Genomic DNA, 14,061 nt, shown 5'->3' with positions numbered 1-14,061 from the left:
CTGCATTAGCAGGCAGATTCCCAACCACTGTGCCACCAGGGAAGCCCAGGGCAAGAAGATTTTTGCTCAGAAGTGTGCCCAGTGCCATACTGTGGAAAAGGGAGGCAAGCACAAGACTGGGCCAAATCTCCATGGTTGGTTTGGGTGAAAGACAGGTCAGGCTGTCGGATTCTCTTACACAGATGCCAACAAGAACAAAGGCATCACCTGGGGAGAGGAGACGCTGATAGAGTATTTGGAGAATGCCAAGAAGTACATCCCTGGAACAAAAATGATCTTCGCTGGCATTAAGAAGAAGGTAGAAAGGGCAGACTTGATAGCTTATCTCAAAAAAGCTACTAATGAGTAGTAGTTGGCCACTGCCTTATTTATTATGAAACAAATGTCTCATGACTTTATGTGTACCATATTTAAATTGATCTCATACACTAGAATTCAGATTATGAATGGCTGATGTAATATTTCTGTCCTGATTTAAATAAGATTGGCTTGTGGCTAAATGAATATGGTCAACTTTTTGAATTTTGATAGTAATTCTCGTTCAACAAGTACTATCACTGTTTTCCCCTTCTAAAGAGATGATTAAACTTGAATAAGAAATGTTAAACTTTTCAGGGATATGGTGAATGCCTTCTCAAACCCTATAGGAGATTCGTTCTATATTTAGATTTCTATAACTGGTTATATTAATATATTTAAATATTGAGAAGCTCCCTTCACTGTCTCGTAGACCAGCAAGATTCACCTGTGTTGCAAGTTGTGTTCATTCACCTGTTAAGGCAAGGGCTGAAGATACACTGACAATGTCCACTTTATATTTTTGGTCTTAACTATGCCAACTTAATTAAAATTCTCCATCTAAAAAAAAAATTCTAATGAGAAAACACCCACTCTCATCACCCTCTTGGGCATCAGCACAAGGCGGGAATCAGCTGCATTCTCACCCCTGGCAGCCAGATTGAAAGTGGTCACTGCTATGAAATACGATGCCCTTTTCAGAAAAGGGAAGGGTGTTCTCTTCATTCTCAAAGACTTGCAAATACTCTGTGCTCTTCCGGAGGCATGCTGAAGCCTTCAGCGTTTGAGGGCAGTGATGGAAGGAATCTGGGCTCAAAACAATCCAGCACTCACTCCTTGAGGGTGCTGAGGATGACCAGTGTCCACCCCTTGGGTGCTGTGGGGCCTGAAATCCCCTTATCACCTAGGACGGGATGGGCCACACACGCACTCCCCTGGACCAGCACGGGGCTGGGCTGGTGGGCTACAGACCTTTATCAGATACATGATTTGCAAACATCTTGTGCAATTTTGGATGGTGGATTATCTTTTTCCTTGCTCCTTTTATTCACAACTGTTTTTCGTTTTGAGGAAGTCCAATTCATCTACTTTGTCTTTTGTTGCTTGTGCTTTTGGTAGCAGATCTAAGAAATCATGGCCAAATCCAAGGTCATGAAGATTTACTCTCATGTTTTATTCTCCGAGTTTTATAATTTTGGTTCTTACATCTAGGCCTTTGATCCATTTTGAGTTGATTTTGTATACAGGGGGAGGTAAGGGTCCAACTTTATTCTTTTGCATGTGGGTATCCTGTTGTCCCAGCACCTGTGCTAATTGTTTGGGAGAAAATATTTGCAAATGATGCAACCGACAAGGGCCTAATTTCCAAAATATACAAACAGCTCATACAACTCAAAAAAAAAAAAAAAATCAAAAAATGGGCAGAAGCTCTAATTAGACATTTCTCCAAAGAAAACATACAGATGGACAATAGGCACATGAAAAGATGCTCCACATCGCTAATTATTAGAGCAATGCGAATCAAAACTACGATGAGGTACCACCTCACACTGGTCAGAATGGCCATCATTAAAACATCTAACAAATAACAAACGCTGGAGGGGGTATGGAGAAAAGAAAACCCTCCTACACTGTTGGTGGCAATGTAAATTGGTGCAGTCACTATGAAAAACAATATGAGGTTCCTCAAAAAACTAAAAATAGAAAGAAAAAAAAAAAACTAATAGAGTTGCCATATGAACCAGCAATTCTACTCCTGGGCATATATACAGACAAAACTATAATTCAAAAAGATATACACCACTATGTTCATAGCAGCACTATTCACAATAGCCAAGACATGAAAACAACCTGAATGTCCATCAACAGAAGAATGGATAAAGAAGATGTGGTATATATATATATATACACACACAATGGAATACTACTCAGCTATAAAAAAAAGAGTGAAATAATGCCATTTACAGCAACATGGATGGACCTAGAGGTTATCATACTAAGTGAAATAAGTCAGACAGAGAAAAACAAATACCATATGATATCACTTATACGTGGAATCTAAAATGAGACACAAATGAACATATCTACCAAACAGAAACAGATTCATAGATATAGAAAACAGACTTGTGGTTGCCAAGGGGAAGAAGCGGGCAGGGATGGATTGGGAGTTTGGGATTAGCAGATGCAAACTATTACATATAGGATGGATAAACAACAAGCTCTTACTGTATAGCATAGGGAACTATATTCAATATCTTGTACTCATTTCAAGAGAACTATACTCAATATACTATGATAAACCATAATGGAAAAGAATATTTAAAAAGAGTATATATATATATATATATCTGAATCACTTTGCTATACAACAGAAATTAACACAACATTGTAAATCAACTATACTTGAATAAAATAAATTTTAAAAAATTAAGTTGAGGGCTTCCCTGGTGGCACAGTGGTTAAGAACCCACCTGCCAATGCAGGGAACACAGGTTCGAGCCCTGGTCCGGGAAGATCCCACATGCCATGGAGCAGCTAAGCCTGTGCGCCACAACTACCAAGCCTGTGTTCTAGAATCTGTGAGCCACAACTACTGAGCCGCGTGTCACAACTACTGAAGCCTGCACACCTAGAGCCCGTGCTCCACAACAAGAGAAGCCACCTCAATGAGAAGCCCATGCACCACAACAAAGACCCAATGGAACCAAAAATAAATAATAAATAAATTTTTTAAAAAAATTAAGTTGAGATTATAAAAGTGCCTTCAAACTAATTGGTATAAAGTAGGCCTTATTCCTCTTGCCCTTTCATACTGGGACAAATGTATAAATAGACAGAAACTAAACCACGATTACTCCAGTCTGAACTCATATCACACAGGACTTTAATTGTTGAACAAACCATTAACACCAGTTACACCACTGGGCTGTTCCTGACGCAGTATCAAGGTTGTAAAGGTTGTATCAAGGTTGTATCAAGCCTGCAGAATCCACTAAATATGGAAATTCAAACTGAAATGAAGCCAAATATCCCATGACTTCTCCAAAACTAGTTATATGACAATCAATTGGAAACCATATACAATCAATGAATGTAGACAGAAACAACTATACCCTTCCTTTTTTTTCTTTTTAGATGAGGATGGTATTTAAGGTGATGTCTTGGGCCATTTCAGGGAGTTACTCAATTTCCTGGGTATCTCCCATGCACACAGGAGGTACACATGTCATTTAACTTGTTCGTGCAACTATGTGAAGGTAGTTAATACCACAAAACTGTATACTTAAAATGAATTAAATGGTAAATGTCATGTTTTGTATTTTTATTAACAATGAAAAAAAAAGCGTAGTGCTGATATTTGTTACAACATAAATGAACATTAAAAACATCCTTAGTGGAAAAAAGCCATACAGAAAAGGCCACCCAGATCCCATATTTATCTTGTCTGCTTTAAATCCATCAAGGTTGTCCAAATGAGGGAAAAACTCAGTAACGGTTCCAGAAAAAGAAAACTAGATCAGGATGGAAAAAGACATTTTCATACAGTTGGGACAGCAGGTGAAAGTTGATGTGGGCTTGTGTATTAAATTATAATGTGGAAATCATGATTTCCTCATTTAGGGGTTATGTGCTAGTTCCTCAGGAGAATGTCCCTGTTCTTGGTAAAACACACTGAGCATTTTGTGTGAAGTGGCAGATGTGAATACTTTTTGCCATTATTGGAAGTTTTCCTTACACTTTAAATTACTGGAAAGTGAATTACTTTTCAAAACAACCATGTCAATACCATACCAGAAAATCAGATAAGACAGCCATCAGACTTTATTATAGAGGCCAAGACTTACCCAGACCAAATTCAACCAAAGTTGTGATACTATTTCCCTTGTAGGAGTACACACATGATATTAAGAGGCACCATGGGAAGAGTATATTAGTAGCTACCATGTCTTGGGTCCTGTGGATTACCTGGGATGCAGTAGAAACAGTGAGCTTTTAGCATTACAATTTTTCACATTACTTCAAAAAACATTTTAAAAAAATAAATTCAGTAAAGTTGCAAAGTATGGAATCAATATGCACAATCAGTTTTGTTTCTATACACTAATAACAATCAGAAAAATTAAGAAAAGAATCCCATTTACAATTCCATCAGAAAGAACAAACTGTTTAGGAATAAATTTAACCAAGGACATGAAAGACCTATAGTCAGAAAACTATAGGACACTGATAAAGAAATTGAAGACACAATAGAAAACAATATTCCATGAGCATGCATCAGAAAAATTACCATGATTAAAATGTTTATTCTACCCAAAGCCATCAACAAACAGTGCCAGGAAAACTAGACACCAGACTCCAAAGAACAACACTGGTCACCATCTACACTGCACAAAAACTAACTAAAAGCCCACAAGGTTCCATATTAAACTCTTTCTCTCCTGAGTCCCCTGAAGATGCACCCCACCCACCCAGCAGTCAGCTGCACTGGAAGTTTCTCCCCACTTGCTTATTTCTTCCTCTTGTGGCATCTCCTCACCAGTGGGTCCTGAGAAAACCCAGCTCCTGTCAGTGTGGACACTGCCCCATGGTCCAGAAACCTAAGCCCTGATGGGAGACAAACCTCCTTGTCCACTTGTCACGGAGAAAAGTCTGTGGGCAGGATGCACCTGTGCCCGCAGGGTCAGAGATGTGGGTTCAGCGCCCCCTGTGGGACATCAGAGAAGTGCCAGGAGCACCGCACTCAAACCCAGAGGCCTCATCCCATATGCAGTTCTGCTGTATGTACTAAGTTTGAAAATCCAAACTGAAATGGAGCCAAGTATCTCACCGTACCTTCTCAAAAGATAGTTAAGGAACAATTAATTAGAAACCATATGTAATGAAATGAATGTAGACACAAACTTACAACTTAAATCAAAATTCACTCAAAATTGCCCACAGACAAATTTAAATTACCAAACTATAAAAATTCTAGAATCTGAGAACAGAAGAAAATCTACATGACCTTGGGTCTAGTGATCCATTTTAAAACACACAACACCAAAAGTCTATCAACAAAAGAAAAATAATCAATAATGTAGACTTTATAAAATTAAAAATTTCTACTCTATGAAAGACCTTATTCAGAAAACCACAAACTGGAAGAAACTATTTCCAAAACACACATCTGCTAAAGGATTTGTACACAATTAAAACTTGGTAAAGATTGAAACATACACCTGGCCAAAGAAGATAAACAGTAAATAAGCATACAAAAATATACTCAAGATGCTGGTGGAATGCATGTACAACCTACTTTAGAAGACAGTTTGGCAGTTTTTTCCAAATCTAAACAGTCCCACCTTAGGATCCAAGAAGAATACCTCTTGTTTTGAAAAACTGTGTTCAAATAAAAACTAGCATTAAGTAATGCACAGCAGCTCTATTCATAATGGCTAAAAACTTAAAGATATCAGGATGTCCTTCTGTAAATGAATTCGTAAGCAAATTAGAGGACATACATCTCAAGGGGAGCAGAATACAACACCCTAAAATACGCCCATTTGACAAAAGGATTATTTTGGACTGATTAATTTAAAAAATAGCAGACCCAGGAGAATTGTTGAAAACCAAGTAGAAAATGCCCTTTTATGAAGTAAATTTACATTTACTAAGGATATCTCCGTTTGTAAGGGTGTGTCCCTCTCTGGACCAGGAATTGAATGATGACTAAATAGCAAGAAAAACTTGTCAATGGAATAGGCCTGGATGTAAATCTGCATAACAACCATACCCTTGTTTACTGTGCTTTGCCTAATAATGTCCCTTAAATGGCTTCCTCCATTCCCTAACATCTTTCTTTTGTTCTCAGCTGAAGGTAGCATTTAAGGTAATGGCTTGGGCCATTTCAGGGAGTGACTCAGTTTTCCTGGGTATCTTTCAAGTATACAGGAGGTATGCATGGTATATATTAAACTTCCTGTTGTTTTTCTCCAGTTCATCTCCCTTTCATTACAAGGGGGATCCCAATGAAGAACATAGAAGAGTAGAGGGAAAATTATTTTTCCTCTCATAAAATGCAACGCAATAGTATTCGGAGATATAAAGGAATGAACCATCAACCCGTGCAAAAAAAAAGGATAAATCTAACACTTACATTGCTAAGTGAAAGAATCCAGTCTGAAGTGCTACACACTGTATGACTTCATTTACATGACATTCTGGAAAAGGCAAAACAGACATGGTAAACAGTTTATGGAATATGAGGTTGAAATAGTCCATATGATACTTTAGTGGTGAATACCTGTCATCATGCATTTGTCTACACCCACAGATTTTTACAACCCAACAAGTAAATTATAATCTATTCAAATTTAGTTACTTAGGATATGGGAGTGTCAAAGACTGGAGTACAGAATATAACAAGGAATCTAACTGATTTAGAAATGTATGAAAAAACTCACTGTTGGTGGTGGGACAAAATGGGCTGACCTAAATTAACTTTGGAAATGAACGGAATCTGTAAGCCAAAGGCAAAATGTACCATACATAAACAGTAGACTCTAAGTTCTTTCCCATGGTGGGTAGTAGCTTACAGTACTGAAACTACTGTATCAGTAATCGAATGGAACAAGCACTGAATTTAATAAATGACGAATGGTGGAAGCCAGGTTTCTTACCACTGGAGTGGGAAGTTACAGACAAAGGGAGGTTACAATATCCATGTCATAACAGATCAGGTTGGAGACACCAGTATAAACTGTCTTTAGCCTAATAGAGATACACATAGTTCCACATGAAAATCTTTATAATTATGTGTATATGTATAGGCTGGGATACGTGCATATATTTCCATGCATTGTCAGCTGAGCCTACTTAGCTCCCCCATGTAAGTTTTTAATATTATTCTCTAATAAAAGGAACAAGGGCTCTTTGTAGAAAGGGCTGATACTAGGACTGAGACAGTAAATATGTGAAGCAGGATAATCTTAAAATATCAGAAAGTAAAAAAGTACCCCCCCAAAAAAAAACCCCACTTAAGAAAAATTATGTAAAATGAGAACAGGAGCAAATGGAAAAAGCTCTCAATAGCCAAAGCAAGAATGAACTAAACAGTCTAATAATGCAGTACTGGATTATAACCAGAAGTTTACAATAATTGTTCACATGTCCAAAAATAAATTACAGTTTTCAATGAATGGTGTTAAACAGAAATCTCCTATGCAGAAAAATTCTAAACAATTCACAGACACTCAGCTGTCTATCAAGGATGTGAAGCTAACTCCCCTCTCCTCAAGTGTGGGTTCTGCATTATGACTTCCTCCTAAATAAGACACACAGGATGGACATGGGAAAAAATTAACCTCACTGTGGGAAAACTTGACAAACACTACCTCAGCTAGGTGACCAAATTTAAGAATATAAGTGATGAATTCCCTTGAGAGCCTGTTCTCTTGATATATAGTGAAGAGGAAGCACTTTACCTCTGTAATCTGCATTTTCAAAAGCCAAGTCTAATCACAACAAAAACACCAAGAAAATCCCAGTGCAGGGCAGTCTACAAAATACCTGACCAGTCCTCCTCCACACTGTCAAGGTCATAGAAACAAGTAGAATCTGAGCAACTGTCAAGGCCCAGGAGAGACTAAACAGACATTATGACCACATGTCCTTTGTGATCCTGGAACAAGGAAAGGTATAACAAAGGGAACATGAATATAGACTTCAGTTAATAATAAAGTATCAATATTTGTTCATTATTTGTGATGATTCTGTAGAAAATTAGACAAGAAAAATTAAAAGTCAAATAAGAGAAACCTATTGTAACAAAGTGGAAATCTAAAGGAAACAGGTGATTTCTTTGTAAAAACACATTACCAAAATGGACCCTAAATTAAGAAAAATACAAAGACTAATTAAACATTGAGGAACCTCTTCCCTCTACTGGTTATCCTCTATCACTGTTCCAGGGTTTCCCTCTCCCAGGACAGGGAGGGAACAGGCACAGAGCTGTTTGGAAGCTCCCCAAATATCTGACCCCACCCAGTATCTTTATCTCCCCCAGCCATGCCCCACCCAGTGAGGACACCTGAGGATGGATCAGGGATTTATTGATTCAGATGTGTCAACTAGGACTTTTTTTTATTCCCAGTGACTGGACACACTTACTGAAGTAAAATAAATTAGTATTTATTGTAAGGGTAGAAATAAATTAATACTGGCAAGTGGCAAGTTTAAGAATGGGTTTGGGGCTTCCCTGGTGGCGCAGTGGTTGAGACTCCGCCTGCCGATGCAGGGGACACGGGTTTGTGCCCCGGTCAGGGAAGATCCCACATGCCGCGGAGCGGCTGGGCCCGTGAGCCATGGCCGCTGAGCCTGCGCGTCCGGAGCCTGTGCTCCGCAACGGGAGAGGGCACAACAGTGAGAGGTCCGCGTACCGCAAAAAAAAAAAAAAAAAAAAAAAAAAAGAATGGGTTTGGACCTGGCAGGTCCAGTGACTCATACTATCTCAGTGTGGTCTTGCTCCTTTCCAAAACTCTGTCCTGCTCAGTGCCTTTGGGTGATCCCATTCACAGGCACAGTCTCCCTCACTGCCCTTGGGCCAACAGCAATTCTAGGCTGACAACCACTCACCATCCTTTTTCCGAGAAAGAGCTTCTCCTTTTCTTGGGTACCAAGAAAAGTCATGGTTTTAAACTCCTTTGGCCTGGCTTGGGTTACATTCTCATTCTTGACCCATCACAGGAACCAGAAGATGGAAAATGGGACTGGCTAGATGTGGGTTGTAAACCCATCTTCGAGCTGGGTGGAACGTGGGGTCATCCTTCTGGAACTGTTTGGACTGGAAGGAGGTGAGATGTAATTCCCAAAGGAAAACTGAGGCACTAGACTTGGGCATGAGAACAGATGCTGGCTGAGAGAAAGCAGCAGATTCTATGTCAATGACAGCTCACTGCACAGCACCCTTTTTCCAAAAGGATGAAAGGGGTTCACTTAGGGTCAGGGTCTGCAGCTACTCATCCAGTGTGCTCTTACTGCCCTCTCAAGACTGCAAGAAGTTCTTTCACTTGCTGAAAAGGCAGGATCGTTGTTGGTGGTAAACTCAAGCCTCCTGCCTTGGGCATCAGGTCCTCACATCTCAGGGTTTGGCCCAGGATAGCCTATGTGCCCTCAGAAGACACACAGACCTCATTCCTGCCCCTGAGAGGTGGGAACCCTTGAGTCATGCCATCTCCCTGGCCATATTAATTACCCACCCCTGAAGAACAATGCTGCTCATTTTCCAGTTTCTTCTCTCTTTCACTAAGGGAAGAAACCAAATGCTAGGGTGGTAAGGAAACTCTTGTGCAATGAAGTAATGGGAGGTTCAAGAATTATTCCATGCCATGGAACCCATAATTGGCAGGCTTTCCAGAGGCCACATGGATGCATATGGCTCTCCAAGACCATGCAGCCTCAGTATGAACCTCCCATTGGGAGGCCCAGTTACTCCCATATCTCTGATTCTTAATGAATATGAATGTCAAAATTTCTAACAACTGAAGGGACAAAGGATTGCAGGGCCATGGTCTGCTGTTTGGTTGTTGTGTCAGGGACACGCTCAAATGTTTAGTGTTATTACCTCTCTTGGCAGGCTACGAGGCTGTGAAGGCTGTGAAGAGAAGGAACTTTTCTCAACCACATGGACACTGATAGTTGAAACATCTCAAAGGAATGTCTACACTGCCCAGGTAGCTGTTCCATTGTCCAGCAGCATGGTCAGCTCAGTAATTGTCCATGGGGTCTTGACAGGGCCCAGGCTGCACTGAGCTAGAGGACCACAGATGCCTGCCTGGATGCTCAGAGGTCAAGGACTGTCCTGCCTGAGACTTGATTGTCTGTTGATGCCAACTCAGATGGGACAAAGCATGCCTGCAGTCCCAGGAGGGACCCACCAGCCCTCAAGTAGGCTGGGGGCTGGCAGGTTGTTACACCCAGTCCTGAATAAATCCACACATGTCCATTGAGTGCCTTCCTGTCTGGGCTCTGCTGGAACCTGGGGCTGCCCAGGCAGAGTGGAGCCAGTACCACCTTTCCCAGATGGGAGGGCAGGACGAAACCTGCGTGACTTGACACCTTCCACAACCCTTGACTAACATCAAGTTTGATTTGAAACACTCAGAAACAGTACAGACATTTCATTCTTCTCTCAGAGCCCAGGACTGGGGGGTAGAAAAACAGTGGTCCAGCTCAACTCCCTGACTCATGTGTGACCCTGGGCAAATCGTGTCCATTCTGGCGACCTCAGAGAGGAGAAGGGAAGAGCAAAGGGGGCCAATTATGCTTAAGCCTAACCCTAACCCTAAAGAAATCTAACCTCTAATCCTAATACCCTAAGCCCAGACTCCTAGACCCTCTACTCTGACTCTCCAACCCTGACCCCTGAACCCTAAACCCTGACACTGACTTAAACCCCAGACCTAAACCCTAGCCTAGTGGATACCGAGGGTATGTACCCTGGAATAAACCAAGGGATCCATGACCTTCCATTTAGCAATAGTTTCTTACATCTCAAACTAAAGCTCAAGCAATGAAAGAAAAAAAATAGATCAACTGGAGTTCCTCAAAATTACAAACCTTTGTACATCAAAAGAGGCTATCCAGAAAGTAAAAAGACAGCCCAAAGAATGGAAGAAAATATTGGCACATTATATCTGATGAGAGCCTTTATCCAGATTCTATCAAGAACTTTTACCACTCAACAAAAGAGCAAACCAGTTTTTTAAATGGACAAAGGACTTGAATGGACTGTTCTCCAGACAAGGCATACAAACGGTCAGCAAGCACATGAAGAGATGTCAAACATCAGTAGTCATGATGGAAATGCAAATTAAAACCACAACTTTTCACACACACTAGAAGGGTTATATTAAAAATAAATAAAAATAACAAATGTTGGCAACAATGTAGAGAAATTGGAACACTTAAACTTTACTTGTGGAAATGTAAAATGGTGCAATCTATGTGTGCTAAATTTTGGCATTTTCTCAAAAATATACAAATGTAATTATCATATGTTTCAACAACTCCACTCCTAGATATATACCCAAAGAATTGAAAACAGGTGTTCAAATAAAAATTTGTACACCAATATTCATAGCAGCACTATTCACAATAGCCCAAGGTAAAAACAATTAAAATGTCCACCAATGGGTGAATGGATAAGCAAAATAGGGTAGATCCATAAGATGCATTATTCTGCCATATAAAGGAATAAAGTAAAATGGTGCAAGCAGCTGTGGAAAACAGTAGGGGGGGGCTCCTCAAAACCTTAAACATAGAATTAACGTAGAATCCCTCAATTCCACCCCAGGGTATATGCCCAAAATATTTAAAAGGAAGGACAGGAACAGATATTTGTACCCCATATTCATAGCAGCATTATTCACAGTAGCCAAGAGGTGGAAGCAACTGGAGTGTCCTTCAGCAGATGAATGGATAAACATAATGTAGTATATACACAATGGAATGCAATTCAACCTTTAAAACTAAGGTAATTCTCACACAGGCTACAATGTGGATAAACCTTGAAGTCATTATGCTAAGTGAAACAAGCCAGACACAAAAGGACAGACATTCTATGAGTCCACTAGTATGAGGTATCCAGATAAGTCAAATTCAAAGACAAAAAGCAGAATAAGGTTACCAGGGGTTGAGGGGAATAAGTGTTTAATGGTTACAATTTCACTTGGGGAAAATGAAAAAGTTCTGGAGATGGATGGTAAGGATATTTTTACAACAATGTGAATGAACGTAACGCTATAGAAGTGTATTGTATACTTAAAATTATTTAAATGATAAATGTTATATTTTTTAATCACAATGAATAAAAAATGATACGTTACGGCATAGAAAAACACTGAAAACATCCTAAGTGAAAGAAGCCATACAGAAAAAGTCACACAGATCATACTCATCTTGTACACTTTAAATTCATGAAGGTCTTTAAAACGAGGGAAAGCCCCAGTGATGGTTCCAGAAAAAGAAAACTGGATTAGAATGGAAAAAGACATTTCCACAAAGGTGGGGCAGCTGCTGAAAGCTGAAGTGGTCCTGTGGATAGGATTATAATGTGGAAACCATAATTATTCCTCATTTGGGGGCTATGTGCTGGTTCCCTGGGAGAACCCAGGGTGTTTGGTGTGAACGTAGAAAACTTTGTACTGCTATTTAAAGTTTAAACATTTGAAATTTACTAGAAAATAAATTACTTTTCAGTACAACCATGTCAGTAACATGCCAGAAAATCAGAGATGACATCAAACATTGCTATAGAGGCCAAGACTTACCCAGACCAAATTCAACCAAAGTGGTGATGCTAATCGCCCTTGTAGGAGTCCCCATGGTATTAAGAGGCACCGTGGTAAGATTATATTAGTAGCCACTATGTCTTGGGTGCTGTGGATGACCTGGATATAGTTGGAACAGTAGGATTTCTGAATTCTAGTTTTCTACGTAAAACCACCAGAAGACTGTCAGAACTAAAAAATGAGTTCAATAAAACTGCAGGATCATTTGTGATTCTATACACTAATAATGAATTATCAGAAAGAGAAATTAAGAAAACAATTCCATTTACAATCACACCCCCCGAAAAACTAGCAGTAAATTTAACCAAGGACTTGAAAGACGTGCACACTGAAAACTCTAAGACATTGATGAAAGAAACTGAACAGACACCAAAAAATGGAAAGATATCCCATGCTCATGGGTGAAAATATTGTTAAAATGTCCATCCTACCCAAAGCGACATACACATTCACGCAGTCACTACCAAAATTTCAATGACATTTTTCACAGAAACAAAAAACAATTTGCGTGGAGCCACAAAGGACGCAGAAGAGCCAAAGCGACACTGAGAAAGGAAAACAGGCTGGAGGCATCTCCCTCCCTGACTTCAATCTACATTATGAAGCTAAAGGCACCAAAAAAGTTTGGAATTGTCACAGAAACAGGCACACAGACCAGAGATCCCAGAAAGAAACCTACAGGTACGTGGTCAGTTAATTCACAAAAACAGGAGCCAATAACATACACCTGGGAAAGGACAGTTCCCTCAGTAAACGGTGCCGGGGAAAATGGACGACACACGCCAAGGAACAACACCGGCTAAAAACTGACTAAAACCCCACAACTTTCCACAACAAGCCATTCCAGTCCTGGGTCCTGTGAAGACAGACACCCCTCAGGAGTCGGCCACACACAGGAACCTTCTCCCCTCTTCTCACTTCTCCTCACCTTTTCTGTCAGCTGCACCACCTCCCGGCAGGTCCTGAGGAGACGGGGCTCCCATCAGCGTGAACTGGACTCCACAACGTCCCAAAGCCGAAGCCTCAGCAACTCCTGAGGAGACTTGGCTCCCACTAGCGTGGACTCGACCCTGTGTTGTCCCGAAGCCCCCGCGCTGTCAGCATGGACTCAGCCCCATGTGTTCCAGAAGCCTAACCCCAGCAGGTCCTGAGGAGACCACGTTCGCGTCAGCTGCCCGGGGGAGCCAGGTCCGCGGGCCAATCACGCATTCCCAAGGGGGACCAGAGAGGCGGGCTCTGCGTTCCCTGCCAGCCAATGGGAAAGTGCAGACCAAGCCGCCCTCACAGTTTAGTGGAGACCCCACCCCCTGAGGGCGGTTCTGCTAGATCCATTAAACTGGAAATTCAAACTGAAACACAGCCAGTATCCCCTAACTTCTCCAAAATAGTTAAGGAACAATTAACTTGAAACAGTATGGAATGAAGTGAATGTAGA

General features: G+C 40.6%; 1 protein-coding gene across 1 annotated transcript in view; it reads right to left on the bottom strand.

Annotated features, from left to right (window-relative positions):
• LOC114487085 (putative protein FAM90A10) overlaps positions 1 to 13,714 on the bottom strand; it is a 113,484-nt gene extending 99,770 nt beyond the window's left edge. Inside the window, exon 1 of the mRNA XM_028495212.2 lies at positions 13,555 to 13,714. The gene's annotated coding sequence lies outside the window, so the exon portion shown is untranslated. The remainder of the gene's footprint in view (positions 1 to 13,554) is intronic.
• Positions 13,715 to 14,061: the final 347 nt, after the last annotated feature.

The sequence above is a fragment of the Physeter macrocephalus genome, chromosome 11, assembly GCF_002837175.3.
Source record: "Physeter macrocephalus isolate SW-GA chromosome 11, ASM283717v5, whole genome shotgun sequence".
In the NCBI taxonomy this organism is placed as follows: domain Eukaryota; kingdom Metazoa; phylum Chordata; class Mammalia; order Artiodactyla; family Physeteridae; genus Physeter; species Physeter macrocephalus.
Note: the sequence above shows the minus strand (reverse complement) of the source record. Positions and strands in the feature narration are given on the sequence as shown.